Below are 25,310 nucleotides of genomic sequence, written 5' to 3' on the forward strand. Positions count from 1 at the left end.
GTTAAGGCCTTCGAATTCCTTTTTTAATTTAACGGTCCACATTTGAATATAGCTGCTATAAAGACCGACCTCTCGCTTTAAGGTCTTGGGCCCATAAAAGACTCATTTATTGTCTGATTTCGCCGAAATTTGACACAGTGACTTATGTTAGGCTTTTCGACATCCGTGTCGAGGTTGGTCCAGACTTGCATATAGCTGCCATATAGACCTTGGGCTCTTCGATATCTTTGTGCAATTTCGTTGAGGTCGGTCCAAATTTGCCATATAGACCGATTTCACGATTTAAGGCTTTGGGCCCATAAAAGGCGCATTTATTGTCCGATGTTGCCGAAATTTGGGACAGTGAGTTGTGTTAGGGCCTTCGACATCCTTCTTTAATTTAACGGTTCACATTCGAATATAGTTGCCATATAGACCAACCTCTCTATTTAACGTCTTGAGCCCATAAAAGGCGCATTTATCGTCCGATTTCGCCAAAATTTGACAGTGTGACTTACGATAGGCTTTTCGACATCCGTGTCCTATATGGTACAGATCGATCTATATTTGGATATGGCTACCAAAAATACCAATATTTTGTTCTACAAAATTGAATAATGACTTGTACTTATAAGACCACTCAATGTGCGTGCCGAACTTGTTCCAAATCGGGCCATATTTCGGTATAGCTGCTATGGGGGATTAAATTATTAATTTTTCACCGGATTGTGACGAAAGGAAACCAAATGTATATATATAACCGAAGTGGTGTGTGTCCAAAGTTCGACCCGGCCGAATTTAACGCCTTTTGTTTTTTAATTATTTAGCTCTTAAAAAATCACCCTTAGAATAATTCAAAACAATTGTTCTTGCTAAAACAATTGTATTTTCAAATTGTGTTTCTCTGATTTGATTACATTGTAATATTATTGATTTGCGATAATGTATATTGAATACGAATATATTGTAGACTGTAATAAAATTCTAGGGTTATATGGACACTGCGGTAATTTCGTTTGAACTCGCTAGTAACGTTAACTAATTAATAAAAACTTTGTATTGGTAAACATTTTAAACAAACAGCTTGCAGTTACAAATCACAAATCAAATCGAACTGCACTACATCCAAACTGTAGCATCTGAGGCTTGGAAAACCCAATAGTTATGTTTGGTATGTTTGGTACGGTTTATGGTCTGAGGGGTTCATTGGACCTTAGTTTTTCGAAAATGAGCTTAGATAAACAATTACGGTGAGTTGTTAGCGCTTTCGAGAGATGATTAATAATTTTGTATGGTCGGAGTCGGATGGTATTTATCTAAACAACGTTTACTTTCATTAAGACTGCGCACAATGGGATAGAATCGAAAAAAGTAGTAAAATATATGCCATTTGAGAATGAATAGAGATACGTTTGTTTGAAATTCAAACAGTTAGCTCTATCTTCTTCTATATATGAAAGAGTCGTGTGATTGACTGACTGCCCAGCCCAAACGGCTAAAGCTAGAATTATGAAATTTTGCATGTATGTTGGTCTCAGGTCGGAGGCACGCGATAAGGCTGGGTTCGCACATGAAGTTTCTTAAAAAATTAAAATCGTTCAAAATTGGTACTTTTTGTCCAGAGCGAATGGATAGGGCTAGGAGAATGTTCTTGGGCTCAAATCAAAGAGCGTCTCAAAAAAAAAAAAACAGATTTGGTAAAAAATTTTGGAAAACCGTAGCGGAATTGGGAACAATAGTACGTTTAGTACCACAATTCGTACTATTTGGAACTTTCTTTGCAAATTCAACTAAAGCTCTAAATTTTGAAACTTGGGTGACTAAAAGTCACCGAAGTTTCTAGAAATAGAAAATTTTGTTATAAAAAAGTACCAAAAATGTAAAAAAATGAGTGAACTTTGTACAGGACGTAGGATGAGCAGAATTTTGAAATATAACTTAAAAGACATCTGGTGCAAAAGGATGAGGGTGAAAAGAAGCAAATAAAAATGGTGGTTACCCACCACCATGAATAAAAAAAAACATCCTCTTTTATAACAACTCCAGTACCATGCAAATTTGCCCATGAACACTCCATTAAGGAACTGGGGCAAACTTCTCCCAAACCAATGAGTGCTGTCCGATTCAATTTTAAGCTCAATGATAAGGGACCTTCTTTTTATAGCCGAGTCCGATTCCGCATAGCGAGTCCGAGTCCGCAGAGCGACACCTCTTTGGGGAGAAGTTTTCACATGGCAAAGTACCTCACAAATGTCGCCAGCATTAGGAGGGGATAACCACCACTGAAAATTTTCAGATGGTCCTGCCAGGATTCAAACCTTGGCGTTCAACGTCATAGGCGGGTACGCTAACCTCTGCGCTACGGTGCTTTAAAAGTCCACTTACTGCTCAATAGTCAACCGGATCCAAAGGATGGCTTCTTGTTCAATATCCGATGTTCAAGGCAGTGTGGATTACACCCTGCCCGAGTCGCTACTATTCCTAATAGAACCAATTGGAACTGCGATATCCCTGGTATAGAAGTTACATAGACTTCTATACGGATGGTTCCAAATTAAACGACCAGGTGGGCTTTGGGGTGTATTCTAAAGATCTAGAACTGTTCATATCGAAAAGGTGACCCCACCACTGCAGTATGTATCAAGCGGAGATTCTTGCAATTAAGGAAGTGGTGGAATGGCTAAGATATAATGGCATTACGACAATTGGCATAAATATCTTCTTAGACAGCCAGGCAGCCATTAAATAATCCCTGAAAAACGTATTTCTGAACACTAAATCTCGACCTCGACTGTCGTAGATCTTTCAACGACTTGGCTGAACGGTTCAAAATGCACCTGCTCTGGGTGCCGGACCACAAAGATGTCCCAGGGAATTGTAAAGCGGACGAACTTGCTGAAATACTGGAATCTGTGGGTAAGCCAGGACCAGTCCCGAGGGACATCGAATGATATATGGTCACAAAGAGGGGGCTGTGAACATTCCAAAACTATGTGGCCTAATCTCGACTTGAAGAGGTCTACCGCTTTGCTATCATTCACAGAACTCTCAATCATTGTGTCAGTCATTACAGGTCACTCTCTATTGGAAAACATGCTGACTGACTGAAGATTGCCAGCAACGACTTTTGCAGAAACTGTAAGGACATCGAAGAAGAAGAGACTATAGAACACCTTCTGTGTGTGTCCCGCACTAGCAGTCAGAAGGTTGAGAATCTGTCTGATTTAGCGGATGTGAACATTCGCAAGTTATTTGGCTTTATAAAGTGATCTCGATGGTTCAACGGTAGGAACTAGAAGGCTTCTTCCTTCTTCTGTTCCTGTGGTATCACAATGGATGAAAACGTCTAAGTGAGTCTGATGGCAGACTGCCACTTAAATCTAACCTAACCTAACCTAGGTACTCAAACGTACAAAATGGTACTTTCTTTACCGAGTGAGCTAAAGCTCTCAAAATTTGTATACAGGTACACCTTGACTATAAATGTATAATTGTTCTTGGTACTATTTGGTACTTTCTTTACAAAAGGGTCAGATTTCTGAAAATTTATACGCAATTATTACATAACTTCATAATCTTATAAACTCACCTAGGTTTTCGGAAGTCCTACACCAAAAAGGGAGGTAGCGAAGCCAACCACTATTATAGGAGCACGTAGCTTTACTCCTTCAAATGTTATAGTGCCTTCGCCAGACGGACGGACGGGCATGTGTAAATCGACATAAAATGTCACGACGATCAAGAATATATACGCTTTATGGGGTCTCAGACGAATATTTCGAGTAGTAACAAACAGAATGACGAAATTAGTATACTCCCATCCTATGGTGGAGGGTATAAAAAAGAAATTTTGCAGATAAATTTTTTTTTTTAAAGCCAAAAATAAATACATATAAATGAATATAATGTCGTACAGAAATTATATATCAGTATGGATTTTTAAGCACTATCGAGCAAGGAAAGATTTTTTAAATTCGGACCACAAATGGAAATTTGGCAGCCCGACAAATTTTTCGAAATGCCTAGGGGACCAAACAACTAGAGACGCCTTGACTACCAATAGACTGGAAGTTTTGTACATGATCTCGATAAACTCAGTTATAACCGTTTCACAATTCAAAGACTTATCTCTATCCGTTCTCGAATGACATATAATACACACCACCATAGGTTGGAGGTATACTTATCTAGTCATTCCGTTTGTAACACCTCGAAATATTCGTCTAAGACCCCATCAAGTTTTTTATATTTCTCATCGACTCGATATTCTTTCGTCCGTCTGTCGAAATCATGATACTTAATATTGATATGGGTCGTTGGGGATTGCAAATGGGGCCATATCGGTTCAGATTTAGATATAGCCCCCATATAAACCAATACTCCGATTTGACTTCTTGAGCCCCTGGGAGCAGCATTTTTTGTCCGATTTGGCTGAAATGTAGGTCTCCGTTATGATTTCCAATAACTGTGTCAAGTACGGTTGAAATCGGTCTATAACATGATATAGCTCCCACATAAACCGATCTCCTGTTATGAGATCGGTCAGTATGGCAGCTATATCCAAATATGGTCCGATCTGGACGATATTCATTGTTGCAAAAACCTCATTGTTGCAAAAACCACACCGCAATTACGTTTTCAGTCAATGTATTGTGTTGATGCCTCATCTTACGTTCACTCATAACATTATCATGGACAATGACATTGTTAAAGGCGGTGGTACACTAATCATGGATATTAATGTATGAGTATATATACGATCGCCACTCATATCAGTGTGCTGAGTATCGTATCGCAACAATTGCGGTGGCGTTAGATACCAACATCGCATTTTTATGAGTATACCGCAAATCAGAAAAATACCACAGCTTGCAGTGCTCAGGTCCAATTATTATCGTACAGCATCATTCTTTTCCATACTTTATACGTTCCACACCCCATGGTTAATCATTAACCGAAATTCCCACTCTAGAGCACTTGTGATTTCCGATTAAAAATGTTAAGCGTGCAGCAAATTAGTTTGCAATTTTGACGTATAGAGCAAACAATTATTCTTATCTATGCTCCCATTTTTTCCAACACAAAACAAATAAATTTGTAAAATTATGTGTCATGTTTGACACGAGTGGTTAGTGATAATCCCTCCTATTGCCACTTGCACCAATCAAAACGATTTGTTAATTTGTGAAGTAGGCGAAGATGCTGCGAAAGTGAGCGTCTTTCCTCCATGACCAAAGTTTCATACATCGGTATTTTTGTTAGATTCCCATAAAAGCCTTGATTATATGTTGGTTGACATACTATTGTCAGTCTTATCGCAATGATTATTTATATATATTTTCTTTTTTAACATTTTTTTTAAGCATTACTTGATAGTCATCCTAAAAATATGAAATTTATCAGCATTCTTTGCTTTTGTTCTTTTCTAGTTTTTATAGCCAGCACCATGGGGAGGCATATTAATATGGTCATTCCGTTTGCTGCTCCTCGAAATATTAATTTCCGACCCAGCAAAGTAGATGTAGTCCATGTGTCTTGACGATATTCAACAGAAAGGTGTAGTAGTCTATCACAACAAACTCACAGTTTCAAATTTCATTAAAATCGTATAAAATATGCCCATTTATGGTCTCAATACTCTTTATCGGGAGATCGGCCGATATGGTAGCAATATCCAAATATGCCAAAAGTGATTCGATCTGGATGATATTCAACAGAAAAGTGTAGTAGTCTATCAAAACTCAATGTTTCAAATTGCATGAAAATCGGCTGAAAAGTACACCTTTTATAGGCTCAACACTCTATATCGGAAGATCGGTCTCTATGGCAGCTATATGGACGATATTCAACATAAAGGTGTAGAGGTTTATCAAAAATCATTGTTTAAAATTTGATCAAAATCGGATGAAGGATGCTCCTTTTATGGGCTTAATACATTGTGTCGCCAGATCCGTCTCTATGGCAGTAATATCCAAATATTGTCCGATCTGGACCTCATTAGACAGGAATGGGTTGGGGTCTACCAGAACTTATTGTGCCAAATTTTTATCGAAATCGGGTAATAAATGGATCATTTATGTCCTTAATACCCAATATCGGAAGATCGGATGGTCGGTCTATAGGGCAGCTATATCCAAATATTGTCCTATCTGCACCACACTATACAGAAATGAGTAGAGGTCTACCAAAACTAACAGTGCCAAATTTATTGCCTCAAGATTTTAAGACTTGAGATCGGTATATATAGCGGCTATATAGAACTATATTCCGATTTTATGAGATCAGAAAGTATGGCTTATATACAAAGAATACGAAATCAGCAAAACTTGTTTGGAATATTATTTTTATATTCAAGATATCTGCACAATTATAAATAAACGGGTAAATACCCGAGTATTTACCCAATTTACTGGGTAAATACCTTTTGGGTATTTACCCATCGCCCATCTCTAAGTATGCAAACTCCTCACCCACATAGCGGGTTTTGAAGAATGTGGATTTTTCTTCTCCTTCGTGTTTTTAGTGTAGCCGATATTATTCATCACCTTCTCCTTTTGAAAGGAGAAGGACAACATGAGAAGGGTTTTTAGGGAGGTAACAAATACCTCGCTGGTAAGAAAAGCGAATGGAATGAAAGCAAATTATATATTTTTGTTGGTTCCTGGGAACTATTAATGCAAAACGCAAATTTTTACCATGAACATTCCACTAAGAAACAGAGGCAAACTTCTCACATATCAATGAGTGCAGTACGATTCAAGTTTAAGCTTAATGATAAGGGGCCTCCTTTTTATAGCCGAGTCCGAACGGCGTGGCGCAGTGCGACACCTCTTTGGAGAGAAGTTTTACATGGCATAGTACCTCACAAATATTGCCAGCATTAGGAGGGGAAAACCAACGTTGAACATTTTTTCCGGTCTCGCCAGGATTCGAACCTAAGCGTTCAGCGTCATAGGCGGACATGCTAACCTCTGCGCTACGGTGGCCTCCGGGATCTATTAATAAAAATATCAACATAAAATACCATAGGTTAGGTTAGGTATAAATGGCAGTCTGCCATCAGACTCACTTGGACGTTTTCGTCCATTGTGATACCACAGGAATAGAGGAAGGAAGATGCCTTCTATTTCCTACCGTTGAACCATCCAGATCGCTTTAAAACAGCCCAATAACTTTCGAATGTCCACATCCGCTAAATCAGACACGTTCTCAAAGAAATGAGAACCTAAAGTGGAACTCTTTCTGACTGCCAATGCGGGACACACACACAGAAGGTTTTCTATAGTCTCTTCTTCTTCGATGTCCTCACAGCTTCTGCAAAAGTCGTTGCTGACAACCTTCAGTCGGTCAGCATGTTTTGCGGTTAGACAGTGACCTGTCACAACGAACATAATGACTGAGACTTCTGTTCTAGCCAGTGACAGCAAAGCGGTAGACCTCTTCAAGTCTACATAAGGCCACATAGTTCTAAATTGCTCACAGCTCCCTCTTTGTGACCATCTTTCATTCTTTGTCCTTAGGGCCTGGTCCGATAAACTTAACTTACATGTCGCTAGAGGCATATCCACAGATTCCAGTTTCCCTGTATTGTGTAAGGTAGTTCGTAGTCTCGCAACCTCATCCGCTTTACATATCCCTGGGATATCTCTGTGGCCCGGCACCCAGAACAGGTAAATTTTGAACTGTTCAGCCATCTCGTTCAGAGATCTGCGACAGTCGAGGGCGGTTTTTGTGTTTATAAATACGTTCTCTAGGGATTTAATGGCTGCCTGGCTGTCTGAGAAGATATTTATGCCAATCCGTAATGACATTATAGCCATTCCACCACTTCCTTAATTGCAAGGATCTCCGCTTGATACACACTGCAGTGGTCGAGTGACCTTTTCGATATGACCAGTTCTAGATCTTTAGAGTACACCCCAAAGCCCACCTGGTCGATTAGTTTGGTACCATCCGTATAGAAGTCTATGTAACTCCTGTTACCAGGGATATCGTAGTACCAATCGGTTCAATCAGGGATAGTGGTACAGTACTTTTTTATCGAAAAGACTATAAATCAATTAAAACTTACCTGTTACAGAAACTTCCATAGGACTCCGTTATGCCGGTCAAAGTATTTGTTTCTCCTAGAGAAATTGCATTTGTGACACATTTTGTTATACCCACCACCATAGGATGATGGTAGTCATTCCGTTTGTAGCACCTCGAAATATTCGTCTAAGGCCACATAAAGTATATATATTTTGGATCGTCTCGACATTCTGATTTGATCTAGCCACATCCGTCCGTCTGTCTGACGAAATCACGAAAGCGGTCGAACGCGTAGAGCTAGCTTCTTGGAATTTTGCACAGATACTTAATATTGATGTGTTGGGGCGTTGGGCCAGTAACCCGCCCCCAGAAAACTAAGAGAACTACTATGATAAACAAAGGAATAGGAAAAACGGATCCCCTCCCAACGTTGACGACCCACGTAAACGAAAAGAAGACCATGATTTGCGGATCTGCACCTGGAATGTCCGTACTCTCTCTAGAGAAGGTGCAGTATAAGCCCTGGCAGAAGAGAATTACGAGGCAGTTATTACCGCCTTACAGGAGTGCGATGGACTGGCAATGGCGTCATTACAACACCAAACGGTAACGAACTATACTATAGCTGCCGTAACACGAGGCACGAATTTGGCTGTGGATTTGTGGTTAGTCGGAGACTGAAGCACCTTGTCTCCAGATTTGCTCCAGCGGATGAGAGGCTAGCCACAACCCGCATAAAAGCCAAATTCTTCAACATCAGCCTTTTATTTGAGCCCATGCCCCGACGGAAGACAATGACGAGAAGACGAAGGATACTTTCTACGAGCGCCTAGAGAGAGAATATGAACGGTGCCCCGCCCATGATATTAAAATCGTTTTGGGACAAGGACGAGCAGATCAAGGATATTTTCTACGAGCGCCTAGAGAGAAAATATGACCGCTGCCCCGCCCATGATATTAAAATCGTTCTGGGAGATTTTAATGCGAAAATAGGGAAGGTAGATATCTTTGGTCCAACAGTCGGAAAGTTTAGAGATAACGTCCAGTAATGGCTGATAGATTTCGAGCGGCAAAATCCATAGATATTCACAAAGCCACATGGCTGTCACCCGATCAAAATACGAGGAACCAAATTGATCACGTTGAGATAGATGGAAGGCATTTATCCAGCGCGTTAGATGTACGATCGATTCGTGGAGCGAATATAGATTCGGATCATTACCTTGTTGCAGCAAAGGTTCGCACCCGTTTGAACATGGCGAGGAAAGTACGATCTGACACTGCACGGAATCTTAACATAGAAAAGCTGCAAACACAACAGATGGCAGTGGCATACACCACTCGACTGACCCAACTGCTTGATGAAAGCACTCCTTGTTCCGATGATATAATGGCGCAGTGGCAAACCATTGCCCACTCCATGGAAAATGACGCGAAATCCGTACTTGGGTACCGAAAGCCTCCTCCAAGAAACCCATGGTACAACCAAGAGTGTCGATATGCTACTGAAGCAAAGAATGCGACATTTAGAGCAACCCTGCAATCAATAGCAACGCGCCAGATGAAGAAGAGGTATCGGGAGAAAAGGAGAGAGGAGAAACGTCTATTCTGCAGAAAGAAAATGGAAATGGGAAGACGTGAGTGTGAGCGAATTGAGATGTACAGGAGTCAGAATGAAGACCGGAAATTCTACCAAAGAATTAAACATCAAACCGATGGCTTTGGTGCAGGCACATCCTCCTGCAAAAACAAAGAAGGAAATCTGGTAACTGACTGAGCGAATTGAGAGTCAGAATGAATTCCGGAAATTCTACCAAAGAATTAAACTTCAAACCGATGGCTTTGGTGCAGGCACATCCTCCTGCTGAGACGAGGAAGGAAATCTGGTAACTGACACACATAACATGCTGAGGATATGGAAAGAACATTTTACCCAACTGCTAGTGTCCGACGTTGGCGGCGAAGAGGATACCGCAGAATCAATCAATGATAATGGTATAGAATGTTTACCTCCAATGAGGTCCAAGTAGCAGTGCAACGACTGAAGAACAACAAGGCAGCAGGAGCCGACGGGTTACCCGTTGCACTATTTATAACCGGAGAACGCGTACCCGGTGATTGGTACCTCAGCATACTATGTCCCGTACACAAGAAAGGAGACAAGACGGAATGTGCCAACTACAGAGGAATAAGTCCCCTCCCCATCGCATACAATATACTATCGAGCATATTGTGTGAAAGATTAAAACCTAAATTCAATGAGATAATTGTGCCCGAGAAGGACAAATCAACACGTACCATCTCTTTCTTGACTACAAAGCCGCTTTCGATACTCTTTGCTATTTCTGCGTCTACCGGCAATAATTTGATATTCAATCACTTGTTCTTCGCTTCAGGTTTACTTTCGAACTGATTAAAGTATCCAAAAATATTATTCTAAGGCCTTTTACTGAACTCAAAGACATATTGTTTTCATGATCTTTTTGACCTTTCTTGCCTCTAGAGGTCGCTATCTTTATCCCAATTGGCTGAAATTTTGTACGATGACTTCCGTTAAGATTTCCATCACTCATGGCAATTATGGGTTAAATTGGTCCATTACCTGATATAGCTTCAATACAAGCCGACCACCGAATTTACTCTTTGAAACGTGACGTGGGGTATTTGATTTTCTTCTGAATACTTATCTTAATGGCGAGGTGGTGGGAAAAATGATTCAAAGAAAAATATCACAAACGTAGATGTGTGATAAATTTTACACCAGCACATGTATTACTCCGCATATGTTGCACTTACAGCGACCAAAACACATCGGTCTAACCATGACAATAAAATGAGAAGATACACAGAGAACTGGATCGAAAAATTGAGCAAGAAGGGAGTTGTTAAACAAAACTGGGTCCAGGGTGTAAAATTGTCCACCACCTAATCAGTTAAAAGTTAAGGGTTTATTTTATTATGACTGTAATGACTTTATTGCATGATGAACTTAAAATATTTTTTGAAATATTAATTTTTTTAAAAAGTTTTAAATTGAAAATCTTTGGAAATTAAAATATCTTCCATTAAATCCATATTCTAAATCTATATACTTTCCATCCCAAATGATATTCTTGAGTTTTATATATTTCTACTTCGTAGGCTACGAGATTACGACAATTGTTTCTATTTGAACAACACAATTTGAAAATAGCTGACAGTCAAAACAGTAATGGTGTTAAATGTCAAACATTTGCTAAATGATAACAAAAAAAAATTGACAAACATTATGACATATGGCAGAGGTGGTGGTGGCGATGGTGCTAGCGCAAGCAAACATATCTGTATCTAGACTAGGGGTTGTGACGTTTCATAACAAACATCGAAATGCAAATAGAGACCGCGGAACTACATGAAAGTAAACAACTTCATAACTCGTGCCGCCAGTCATATTCATAGTTAATGCAGAAATGTTTGCACAATGGGTAATTTACTTTCTATGAATGGATAGAAAGCCTACAACCTGTCATATCTGAATGCTATAGATGGTGTATCATAAAGCATATGTACTCGTAGTTAAGCAGCAAAATCAAACAATGTTGAACTTTTAATAATCTACATCAAAGTAAACATAAGCATTTAGGAGTTTCATACATATACATATTTCAGTTGTCATGCTCAAAAAATGTAAAAACAAGTAAAAAGGCGTTAAGTTCGGCCGGGCCGAACTTTTGATACCTACCATATATATGAAAATCACCTTTCGTCATAATTCGGTGAAAAATGCATAATTTATGCACACATAACAGCTTTATCGAAAGTATTCACATATAAACCGATCTGAACCATAAACGACACGGGGCCTTTTATGGGGCAAAGACTTTAAATCGAGAGATCGACCTACATGGCAGCTATATCCTTATCTGAACCGATTTAGGTCAAATTGAAGAGGGCTGTCGAAGGGCCTAAAAAGCGGATAATAAATGTGGCTTTTATGGGCCTAAAACCCTTAATCGGCCGATCGATCTATATGAGGGCTATATCAAGATATAGTCCGACTAAGCTCATCTTCGAACTTAACCTGCTTATGGACAACAAAAGAATCTGTGCAAAGTTTCAGCTCAATATTTTAAACACTGCGGCGTGATTTCAACATTCAGACGGACAGACATGGCTAGATCAACTCAGAACGTCGAGGCTATCAAGAATATATATACTTTATGGTGTCTTAGACGAATATTTCGAGGTGTTACAAACGGAATGACTAGATTAGTTTACCCCTATCCTATGGTGGTGATAATAAACAAGTTATGAAGGAAATAATTATGTTACTTTTTTTGCAAAAAAAATAAAAATTTTGATTTTTGCGGACATTTTTGATTCTGAAGCGAATAACTTTTAATATGAAGGAACAATTTGCACATTTTTTTTAAATAATCGTAGAATTTTGCAACCCTCTTAGCGATGTCAAAAAAAATTGTATCGCTTTACAAACAGTCTCACAATTTCAGAAATACCGGAGATCATTTTCTTTCTATTCTTTGGCAAGCAATACAAAATTGAACATATTCGAGTTCGCCAAATATCAAGCCCCATGGATCAACTAGGACCCCCAAATTTTGCATATTAATTGGAAGACGCCTCAAAAGTTTTGTGTTCATACCTCTATCCGTTATTTCCAAGATTTTTCTATTTGGCACCACTGTGCGGCAGTCCTTTGGCCTTCACTGTCAAACCGTCTGCCCTTTCATTCCTTTTTACTCCGCTATGGCCTCAGAGAAGGGGTTGATCCCCTTCTTACACTCATACCAGACATGAACCAACTTGGGGGAATGGTATTGAAAACAATTAAGGATTTTGTAAGTAGCACGGAATTTCTAACTTAAAATTTTCTTTTTAGAGGTTACTTTACAGTTTTTAGAGCGCAGAACAAGCCGATTACTGGCTTAGGTGTATGTCCATAGTGGAATGGGGCGGATTAAAATCTGCACCCTTTTTTCAACCTTACCTAACCTACCGTCCTGGTTGTTATTGCCCTGATGACCAGATTACTGTCCACCACCTCACGAATTCCATAATCACCTGTAACCCCGCCTGCAGGGCTGTATTATGAAGGCAACACAGATCAGTTCCTGGGTTTTCAATGAGGATCCCCAGCCCAAATCTGTCCTCTAACTTTGAACTATCTGTGTAGCATTAGCTTCCAAGATGGCAATACCAAAGTTCCGTCAATTCAAGACTGTGCCGCTGGCACCAGTAGCTCGTGCTCGACTTCACATGTCGTCTTAGGTATCCGATTGGAAGCCAAATCACTCCCCTAAGTTGGTTCATGTCTGGTATCGTGTCTCCACCTAAGTGCCGGTGGCTGTTAGCATGACATAGGAAATGCTCCAACGTCTCATTATCTTCTCTACATGCCCATCACTTGCTGCACCGGTTCAGCATAAGTGAGCTCGCAGTCCAATGGGTTCCGTTATGGCATCAAAAGCTATACTGACCTCCTTCTTAATTCCTTTCAGTAATAGCCTCGTCCCCTCACGATCCGACTACCGACTGTTTCGCTGTTTGTCGCCCACGCCCCTAAATCGGACTGCATCCACTAGATTTATATAAAACAAAAACTATGTATTTTAGTAAAGTATAAACTTTCTTTCAACAGAATCACGTTGTTCAGAAGGATCGATTAGGCTATTTCGATTAGGTTTATTATCCTGGTCCAATTACTCTACTATAAAGTTAGTGGACTCTCCTCGGATTCAGGCGCCCTTTCGAGCCTACGATCCATCTGCACAGGGCACAACATCTATGAGCCTTCTCGGTACGCTCCTGAATGTGACACTTCCAATTCAGTTTGCTGTTCAATATCACTGCTTGTCAGATGTCGCAATCGTTCTATTGAGGAAACGTGGTGGTGGTAAATTGGCCCACCATCGTCTTCCTCGTGAACAGACGAATTTCAGCCTTTTTTGGGTTAACATTGAGCTAACTGTGACCAGCCCTGTCGTATGCCATCTGCAAGACCATTTCGGTCATTTTGTATGTTGATTCGGATCCTTAACTCTTAGTAGCATTATATCATCGTCTGTGTAGCTGATGGGTTCAAATCCCTCCTCAGTCAGCATCCGTAATAGGTTACTTATAGAGGTCACCTATAGGAGTGGCGATAAAATGCCGCCCCGTGGCCGGCCCAGTGTCACTTTTTATACCATCCACCATAGGATAGTGGTATACTAATTTCGTCATTCTGTTTGTAACTCCTCCAAATATTCGTCTAAGACCCCATAAAGTATATATATTCTTGATCGTCATGATATTTTAAGTCGATCTATCCATGTCCGTCCGTCTGTCTGTCGAAAGCACGCTAACTTTCGACGGAATAAAGCCGCTTGAAATTTTGCACAAATAATTCTTATTAGTGTAGGTCGGTTTGGATTGTAAATGGGCCATATCGGTCCATGTTTTGGTATAGCTGCCATATAAACCGATCTTAGGTCTTGACTTCTTGAGCCACTGGAGGGGACAATACTTATCCGAATCTTATTTTCTTATAAGATTTGGAACGTACATGACACATATGTTGAAAGTCATAACAGAACACTACATTCAAAATTTCAGCTAAATTGTGTCTTGTAAGTGTTCAAGAATTCAAATCGGGAGATCGGTTTATATGGGAGCCATATCAGGGTAAAGACTGATTTGGACCGTACTTGGCACAGTTGTTGGTAGTCATAACCAAAACTACATGCAATATTTTAACTAAATCGGACAAAACTTGTTTCTTGTAAGGGCTCAAGTAGTCAAATCGGGAGATCAGGTTATAGACCGATTTAAACCGTACCTGGCACAGTTGTTAGAAGTCACAATGAAACACTACATGCAAAATTTTAGCCAAATCGGACAAAAATTGCGGCTTGTAAGGGCTCAAGAAATCAAATCGGGAGATCGGTTTATGTGGGAGCTTTATCAGGTTCTTGACCGATTTGGACTGTACTTGGCACAGTTGTTGAAAGTCACAACGGAAAACTACGTGCAAATTTCAGCCAAATCGGATTTTCAGGGCCTCAAGAAATCAAATCGGTAGATCGGTTTATATGGCAGCTATATCCAAAGATGAACCGATATGGCCCATTTGCAATCTTCAACGCAATCTGTGCAAAAATTTTAAACGGTTAGCTCTACGTGTTCGACCGCTATCGTGATTTCGACAGACGGACGGACATGGCTAGATGGGCTCAGAACGTCGAGACGATTAAGAATATATATACTATATGGGGTCATAGACGAATATTTCGCACTGTTACAAACGGAATGATTAGATTAGTATACGCCCATCCTAAGATGATGTTGGGTATAAAAACCATCTTCGTCGGTCGTTGCCTGTTTTGAGCAGTCTGTCGTTTTATAAGCAGTCTGTCGTTACTCGCACATCTCTGTGTCTGCTTTGTAGTTCATACGTCTAGTTGTTGTATTGACGATATGTAACGTTTCCAGCGTCAGTCTCTTGTCTAATTTATCTCGTTATCCATGACTCTCACTCTTTTTCTCGATGTCTGGCTAAATTTTTTATTTTGAAAATGGCATTTAACTGAGTAGCTATAAAATCGTAACGCATAAAGATATTATCATAATTTTTTCCCATATTGCCCAACATTTGTGAACCTTCTCGGTACGTTCCTGAATATAACACTTCCTATTAATCATATTTCCTATCCAAGATCATTTCTCAGTATTTGACTTTTTCAGATATCGAAATCATTATATTGAGGAACTTTTCTGGGTTAAAATTGAGATCCCTATGTCCAGCCCAGTCGTATGCCATCTACAAGACCCTTTCGGCAATTTTAGCATAGCTTGTTCGGATTTACCGGTTAAAAGTATTATAACATCGTCTGCATAGCAGAAGGGTTCAATTACCTCCACAGTCAGCATCTGTGGCAGATTATTTATGGTGGTCACCCATAGCAGTGACGATAAAATGTGCCCCGGGACCGTGCCCTGTGCCACGTTCTCTCTTACATTTATGTCATGGGCCCCACAATTCATCCACCTGCTCCTTAGCATATGGTTTATCCAGTCTCTAAACCATATGCTAAGGCACCGAAGGATTTTTTTATTTTATGCACAACCTCGTGCAAGGCATTCTCTAGAGACATTCCCTTGACATGTGAATACTTTTTGTATTTGAGCAGATCGCTGGATGTCCTAATCATTACCATGATAATGATTGGGACACAAAGAATGTAGAGCTTATAGGTCTGTAGGAATTTGGTGTCGCATAACTTGCCTTGCCGGGTTTGGGTTTAAATACCAACGTTGCTTCCTGTCAGGCTTTCATAGTATATGCAAGTTCCAAGAACGCTGTAAAAATCGTTGCCAGATGGTTCGCCAAATAGTTGACCTATTTCTCTAGTAACGCCGAAAATATTCCATCAGGTCCGTATGACTCAAATGGATAGAAGCTCCTCAGGGTTTCCTTAACAATAAATTCCGTAATCATAAGCCTTCGATTACAAGATTCCTGTGTCTCCATGAGTTTGTTTTTTCATTAAAATCCTCAACATGTCCTCCGTTGTCTCTGCACTCACTTCCATGTCCCTAGTATTCAAGAATTCTACCAGGGCGCCCGTTTATTAATGTTGGCACTACCGCAAGAAAGATGATTAGAGTTGTCATCGCACCCTATTAGTACCTCACTTCCTGTCGGTTGTGCCTTCCCCACCAACCGTTGCAGCTCCGACATGAGTGGCAGTGTTGGAAAGTCAAAAATAAGATAATGTGAAGTATGTATGCTTCACCATCTTCCTTTTCATCACTGTTTGTATATTTCTAGGGAAAATATATATAATTAAAAAATTTTTATTACAAATAACGCCAGTCCTCGGCCGAGTACCAGTATAAGCTTTAAATAATTGATAGTTGATATGGTTTTGTCCAGAAACTTTTTTCCGGGTCGTACATGGCTCCTTAATTCGGGCAATATGAGTTTTGTTCTTATTGATTTTTTCCATCAGAGCGTGTGTAGCTACCTCTTTTCATTAAAGCTTTATCTGCATGTTCTCAATCAATGATCCTTCAGTAAATAGGCTTTTTGGACGTGGGTGACCGTCTTCTCCCTCTTCTTTAGTCTGCATTGAATGTCACTGTAGTCTAAATAACAGGAAAAAGACGATGAGACCACCATAAAAACATAAAAGATCGACTTTTGTTTTCTCCGAAATCGAGAGATTTTACAAGAGCCAAATAAAGGATCTCTTGTGTTTTTTTTCACTTTAAGCCTTAATTTTAATGTTTTATTTAAAAGCATAACGACCCATGGTGCTCCAAACTTCTAGCAGAGACCACCGACAGCCACTCGTCTGCTACAATATATTGCTACCATTTTCACTGTACTACTTGTATGAAATCCACTTTGCTAGGGTTATTCAATTATGTCATCTACGCCAAGGACGGACAGACGGACGGACGCATTAAAGAAGCGTGCGTGAGTAGCCAAAATAAGCTAAACGTACAATGTATGAATACGTTGTGCGAGTAATTAGAAAAGTGTGTCTCATCCCAAACTGCATTAGTGGCAGGATGCATATGGCTTCAAAGGGGGTTGTTGCATTAGGCGGTGGATATTAATGAAAGGGTTGCCGCCCCCAACAATAAAACTTTTGTAAGAGCATGTACTTTGTCACAAGAACAAAAGTAAATATTAGTTGAGTTAATTAATGAGAAATGAATGGAATTAATAGCATAAAACCCAATATAAACAAAGGCCCATAAATCAAAAAAAAAAAAAAAAAAGACTGAAAGGGCAAGTGGTATTAAATATGCTGTCAACATTTTTATATAAGGGTAATATTGAATATCGACATTACTGTTTTTGTATATTTGTATTTGCTATTTTTTCTAGGCAACATAATATGATGTTAAAGTGGTGGTATTTTAAAATAATGTTTATAGCTTGCACCATAGAATGGGGGTATACTATATTCGTTAATCGGTTTTAAAAGACATTGGAATATTGATGTGAGACCCAACAAAGTGTAAGCACATATTCTAAATCGTCTTGACATACCAAGTCGCTTTAGACCTGTCCGTCCGTCTGTCTGTTGGAAGCACTCCAACTTTCGCAGGAGTTATGATGGGATTTGTATAGTTCGAATTTGTTCATTTACAATCTCAACCGATCACACTAATGAGACATACTTGTATAACATTTCAAGCGCCTATCATAACTCCTGCGAAAGTTGGCGTACTTTCAACAGACAGACGGACGGACATGACTGAAACGACTTAGAATTAGAATAGAATTTCCCGATTTAACTTTTTGAGCACTCACCTATATAGCTCCTAAGCACACAAAAACAAATTTGCTGCCTTAACCATTTTTTTGCCAACCGCAACTTTAGTTGTGACAACCAAAGTTGGTGTCGAGGCTATTGTCCAGTTTATGTTATGCTTCCAAAAGTAAAAATTGATGTACGCGTGCTTCGTCGTTCGGGTGCTTACTTGGATATTCGTTTTTTTTAACTGCTCTCCCTCGGGTTTTTCTCTCGACATATTATGCTTTAAATTCAATTCTATTTGTTTTGTAGGTAGGGGAAATTGGAACTCATGATGTCATGTTTGGTAGTCTTTCACCCATCCTCCAGCCCACCGACATCTCTTTCTTAACGATGAAACAGGGCAATAACCATTACTGCACAGCAAGTTGCTCAATGATATATAAATTAACAAGTAAAAGCGTGCTAAATTCGGCAGGACCGAATGTTTATACCCTCCACCATGGATGGCATTTGTCGAGTTCTTTCCCGCAATCTCTTTTTAGAAGAGATACCGGGAAATGTTGAATGTTGGAGACCACAGAAAAAATCTTTGTGCAAAATTTCAGCCAAATCGAATAAGGGAAATGTTGAATGTTGGAGACCACAGAAAAAATCTTTGTGCAAAATTTCAGCCAAAAAAGGCAAATCGGTTTATAGGGGAGCTGTATCAGGCTATAAACCGATTCAGAGCATATTTAACACGTATGCTAGAGGTCATGGGAGAAGACGTTGTACAAAATTTCAGCCACATCGGATGATTATTGCGCCCTCTAGAGGCTCCAGAAGGCAAGATCCCAGATCGGTTTATATGACAGCTATATCAGGTTATGTAAAGAGTTGAACCATAATAGGCACAGTTATTGGAAATCATAACGTTACATCTCATGCAAAATTTTAGCCAAATCGGATGAGAATTGCGCCCTCTAGTGGCAAAAGAAGATTCAAGATTCAATTTCGGTTCATATGGCAGCTATATCAGTTTACAGACCGATTTCAACCATACTTAGCACAGTCGTGAAAAGTCAAAGCGGAACACGTCGTGCAAAATTTCAGCCAAATCGGATAAGAATTGCGTCCTCTAGAAGCTCAAATAGTCAAGACCCCAGATCGGTTTACATAACAGCTATTTCAGGTTATGCATCAATTAAAATCATGTTTAACGCACTTGTTGGAAATCATAACAAAACACCTTATGCAAAATTTCCGACAAATCGGAAGAAAATTGCGCCCTCTATAGGCTCATACAGTCAAGACCCCGGATCGGTTTATATGACAGCTATACCAAGTTATGCACCGATTTCAACGATACTTAGCACGGTCGTTGAAAGTCGTAACTGAACACTTCATGCAAAATTTCAGCCAAATCGGATAGGAATTGCGCCCTCTAGAGGCTCAATAAGTCGAGACCCAGATCGGTTTATATGACAGCTATATCAGGTTATACACCGATTTGAACCATAATAGGCACAGTTATTGGAAATCATAACGTTACACCTTTTGCAAAATTTTAGCTAAATCGGATAGGAATTTCGCCATCTAGAGGCTCAATAAGTCGAGACCCAGATCGGTTTTTGTGACAGTTATATCAGGTTATGCAACGAGTTGAACCATACTTAGCAGAATCGTTGTAAGTTATAACAAAACACGTCGTGCAAACTTTCAGACAAATCGGATAAGAATTGCGTCCTCTAGAGGCTCAAAAAGTCAAGACCCCAGATCGGTTTATATGACAGCTATATCAGGTTATGGACCGAGTTGAACCATACTTAGCACAGTCGTGGAAAGTCATAACTGAACACGTTGTGCAAAATTTCAGCCAAATCGGACCTCTAGACGCTCAAGAAGTCAAGACCCAGATCGGTTTATATGATAGCTATATCAGGTTGTGAACCGATTTAAACCATAATTGGCACAGTTGTTGGAAAAATTGAAGCCAAATTGGATAGAAGTTGCGTACTCTAGTGGCTCATAAAGTCATGATTCAAGATAGGTTCATACGGCAGCTATATCAGGTTATACACCGATTTCAACCACAATTAGCACAGGCGTTGAAAGTCATAAAAAAACACATCGTGCAAAATTTCAGGCAAATCACATAAGAATTGCGCCCTCTAGTGGCAAAAGAAATCAAGTCCCCAGATCGGTTTATATGGCAGCTATATCAGGTTATGTACCAATTAAAACCATGTTTGGCACATATGTTGGAATTCATAACAAAACACCTAATGCAAAATTTCAGCCAAATCGGATAAAAATAGCGCCCTCTAGAGACTCAAGAAGTCAAGATCCAAGATCAGCTTATAGGGCAGCTATATCAAAACATGGACCGATATGGCCCATTTATTATCCCAAACGACCTACTCTAATAAGAAGTATTTGTACAAAATTGCGAGCAGCAAGCTTTACTCCTTCTAAAGTTGGCGTGATTTCGGCAGACAGACGGACGGACATGGCTAGATCGACTTAAAATGATATGACGCTCAAGAATATATATACACTATGGGGTCTCGGATGAATATTTCGAGGAGTTACAAACAAAATGACGAAACTAGTATACCCCCATCCTATGGTGGAGGGTATAAAAAAGTCACAATTTGGAGCGGTTTATGGGTTGGTCACATCAACGGACCGTACTTCTTCAAAGATGGAGCGAATCGTAAAGTTACTGTGACTGGTTAGCGCTACCTTGAGATGATATCCAACATTTTTTTTTTGTCCAAAATTAAAGAGCTTCACTTACATGACATGTGGTTTCAACATGACGGTGACACATGCCAGACAGCACGACTAACAATGGACTTAATGTGAGAAGTGTTCGGTGAACATTTTATTTCACGTTCGGGACCGGTCAATTGTCTATACAGATAAGCCCGCTTTAATTGCCGCATTGGAAGACAACATTGAAGCATTTATTCGAGAGATACCGGCCGAAATGTTGGAAAGAGTATGCCAAAATTGGACTAAGCGGATGGACGTTTTGAGGCGCAGTCACGGTTAATATTTGCATGAAATAACCATCAAACATAAAATTATATGGGCCGCACTATCGATGCAAATAAAGATTTCATGAATTTTTCTGAATTTTATGTTGAAATATAAAGAGTAAAAAATCACCCTTTATATTTCCATAGATATACACATCCAATCGCCCGGTTTAAACAACAAAAAGGGGAGGGTCCGAATATCAATTCAGCCGATTTTAATACCTATGAACTTGTTCGTTCCATAACATTTTAGCCGATAATAATTCTTCAGCTTATAAATTCCATTGAGTTTTTGCCGTCTCTAAGCCATATTAATTTCCCACGCTAACTTTTCCCTGTTTTTTTGCAGCAGGAATTCTCACCCACTAATCATCCGCACATGTGAGTCTTTATTTCCTCGTATTGTCGGTGGGTTTTGTGTGTCAATATCAGCAAGCTTTCATTTTAGGAGGCATACGTCCCCCAGCCTGCCCTCTACTTTGGTAGGAGGATATACGACAACAAAGTAGTCATGGACATAGCTGATCGCTGACATACGTTATCAATTGTTGCGGCTCATTGAAATAAATAAACAAATGTTGCATGCTTCATGTGGCCCAGCAGAAATCATACACAAAGGATGCCGACGCCGCCTCAGTTTGGAGTTCTCATCGAAAGTCCATTCAGGCTAAAACGCAAATGCCAAACAGCAACAAGAAAAATCCCTATACAAACAACAAAAACAAAAACGAATGGAAAAGAGGCAGACTTTAACCGAAATTATGTCGACTTACTTTCACAGTTGGGAAAATACTTCCGCCGCCACTAATAGAGTTTCTCCGATAGGTATAATCAATGGGGTTCACCCCAACCCCAATCCCACTGCCACTATGAACACGACGCGTCTAGTTGTCACGGCCAAATGCAAGGGAACTTCTGCGCACAAGTGAAATGTGGCGCTGAAGGAAAGCGAAAATATTCCTCGCTAACCCGCACTTATTATTGGCTTATTAATCTTTCGCATGGGCCTAACAGCCATTACATGGGGAAAGGGAATATCGTAGAACACTCGCTAGCTTACCGCTGGTGGAAAGACAAGCCATAAACAGATGTCACATGTGTTGCACACAGCTTGCGATAGTAAATCATGACTGAAACGCTTATGATAGCCTCCATATAAGAACTCATTCATCTCGGCATGTTATCTGCCGAAGCTGCTGCATTTAGGCTGCTATTCCCTACTTGCTGGTCGATGGGTACTTTTGAGCACCTATCATATTTTTTATGGATTTTTAAAAATAAATGTCTCATTGAATTTATTTTAATGCGTTTTTTCCCCGACACCGTATCATGTTGTTCGTAACATGTATTTATAAATTTCATAAATTTAAAAATATATTTTTCAACGATGATAATTTATTTCTTAATAATTTGTCTTGTCACCGAGCGTTTATTTGGTGCAGCCGAAAATGTGTGGGAATATGAGTTTATTAGACATTAGATGGGTATAGTAAATCAAACAGCTAACAAACATGATTCCAATTGGAAAGGTTAAAGAATTAGTTTTCCCAAATTAACTCTTCGTAGCCAGGGTGGTACAAAGATTCTAGTTCGATTTTTAAACTGCAGTGATTTCACTTGACCCCTTTCTAAACTCACCTCACTTGTATAAGAAAGACTTTGGTTGGTTTGAAAATTTAAAATGAGGTGAAAACCCTCAATGGTTGGAAAATTAAAAATGAGGTGAAAACCCTCAATTGAAATCATTTTTCTAGCACTCGATTGTAAAGGCAGCAAGTAAAAGGCGTTAAGTTTGGCAGGGCCGAATTTTGGTATATTTGTAAACCATTTTTCGTCATAATCCGGTGAAAAATGCATAATTTATGCCTCCATAGCAGCAATATCGAAATATGGTCCGATTTGGACCAAATTCGGCACGGACATTGAGTGGTCTATAAATACAAGACATTGTTCAGTTTTGTGGAGCAAAATATTGGTCTTTTTGGTAGCTATATCCAACTATAAACCGATCTGATCCATATACGACACGGATATCGAAAAGCCGAAAATAGGTCACAGTGTCAAAATTCAACGAAATTGGATTAGAAATGCGCCTTAAATGGGGCCTAGACTCTAAATCAGGAGATCGGTCTACATGGTAGCTATATCCGAATCTGAACCGACCTGGTCCAAATTAAAGAGGAATATCGAAGGGCCTTGTACAACTCACTGTCCCAAATTTCGGCAAAATCGGACGATAAATGCATCTTTTATGGCTATAACACAACTCACTGATCCGAAATTATTATTGCGAAATCGGACAAAAAATGCGCTTTTTATGGGTACAAAACCTTAAATCGTGCGATCGGTCTATATGACACCTATATCTAAATCTGGACCGACCTGTACCAAATTGCAGAAAGATGTCGCAGAGCCTAAAACAAGACATTGTGCCAAATTTTGGCAATCGCGCAATAAATGGGCCTTTGATGGGCCGAAAATCTAGAAATCGGTCTACATGGCAGCTATATCCTAATCTGGACCGATCTGAGCCAAATTGAAGAGGAATGTCAAAGGGTCATATACAACTCACTGTCCTATATTTGGTGAATTCTGACAACAAATGAGCCTTTTATGGACCCAAGACCTTACATCGAGAGATCGGTCTATATGGCAGCTATATTCAAATCTGGACCGATCTGGACTAAATTGAAAAAAAAGGTGAAGAGTCTAACATATCTCAATGTCCCAAATTTCGGCGACATCGGACAACAAATGCGCCTTTTATGGGCTCAAAACCTTAAATCGAGAATGTGGTCTATATGGCAGCTATATCCAAATCAGAACCGATCTGAACCAAATTGAAAAAGGATATCGAAGAGCCTAACGCAACTCACTGTCCCAAATTTTGGCAAAATCGGACAATAAATGCGCCTTTTATGGGCCCAAGACTTTGAATCGAGAGATCGGCCTATATAGAAGCTATATCCAAATCTGGGCCAAATTGAAAAACAATGGCAAAGGGTCTAACATATCTCACAGTCCTAAATTCCAGCGATATCAGATAATAAATGCCTCTTTTATGGGCCTAAGACCTTACATCGAGAGATCGGTCTATATGGCAGCTATATTCAAATCTGGACGGATCTGGGCTAAATTGAAACAAGTAAAAGCGTGCTAAGTTCGGCTGGGCCGAATCTTGTATACCCTCCACCATGGATCGCGTTTGTCGAGTTCTTTTCCCGGCATCTCTTCTTTTGCAAAAAAAGGATATAAGAAAAGATTTGCTCTGCTATTAGAGCGATATCTAGATATGGTCCGGTTTGAACCACAATTAAATTATATGTTGGAGACCTGTGTAAAATGTCAACCAATTCGAATAAGAATTGCGCCCTTTGGGGGCTAAAGCAGTAAAATAGAGAGATCGATTTGTATGGGAGCTGTATCGGGCTATAGACCGATTCAGACCATAATAAATACGTATGTTGATGGTGATGAGAGAATCCGTCGCACAAAATTTCAAGCAAATCGGGTAATAATTGCGACCTCTAGAGGCTCAAGAAGTCAAAATCCCAGATCGGTTTATATGGCAGCTATATTAGGTTATGAATCGATTTGAACAATATTTGACATGGTTGAAAGTAACAATAAAAAACGTCTTGCAAAATTTCAGCCAAATCGGATAGGAATTGCGCCCTCTAGAAGCTCAAGAAGTCAAGTCCACAGATCTGTTTATATGACAGCTATATCAGGTTATGAATTGATTTAAACCATACTTGGCACAGTTGTTGGATATCATAACAAAATACTAAGTGCAAAATTTCATTCCAACCGGATAAGAATTGCGCACTCTAGAGGCTCAAGAAGTCCAGACCCAAGATCGGTTTATATGGCAGCTATCTCAGGTTATGGACCGACTTAAAACATACTTGGCACCGTTGTTGGATATCATAACAAAACACGTCGTGCAAATTTTCATTCCAATCGGATAAGAATTGCGCACTCTAGAGGCTCAAGAAGCCAAGACCCAATATCGGTTTATATG

At 39.7% G+C, this 25,310-nt stretch overlaps 1 long non-coding RNA gene across 1 annotated transcript in view; it reads left to right on the top strand.

The window, feature by feature from the left end:
• The window catches only part of LOC106086135 (uncharacterized), a 91,855-nt gene extending 70,036 nt beyond the window's left edge, over nucleotides 1-21,819 (top strand). The window contains exons 2-3 of the long non-coding RNA XR_001221079.2: nucleotides 21,636-21,667; nucleotides 21,735-21,819. This is a non-coding gene — a long non-coding RNA (uncharacterized LOC106086135). The remainder of the gene's footprint in view (nucleotides 1-21,635; nucleotides 21,668-21,734) is intronic.
• Nucleotides 21,820-25,310: the final 3,491 nt, after the last annotated feature.

This window comes from Stomoxys calcitrans, chromosome 3 (assembly GCF_963082655.1).
Source record: "Stomoxys calcitrans chromosome 3, idStoCalc2.1, whole genome shotgun sequence".
Classification (NCBI taxonomy): domain Eukaryota; kingdom Metazoa; phylum Arthropoda; class Insecta; order Diptera; family Muscidae; genus Stomoxys; species Stomoxys calcitrans.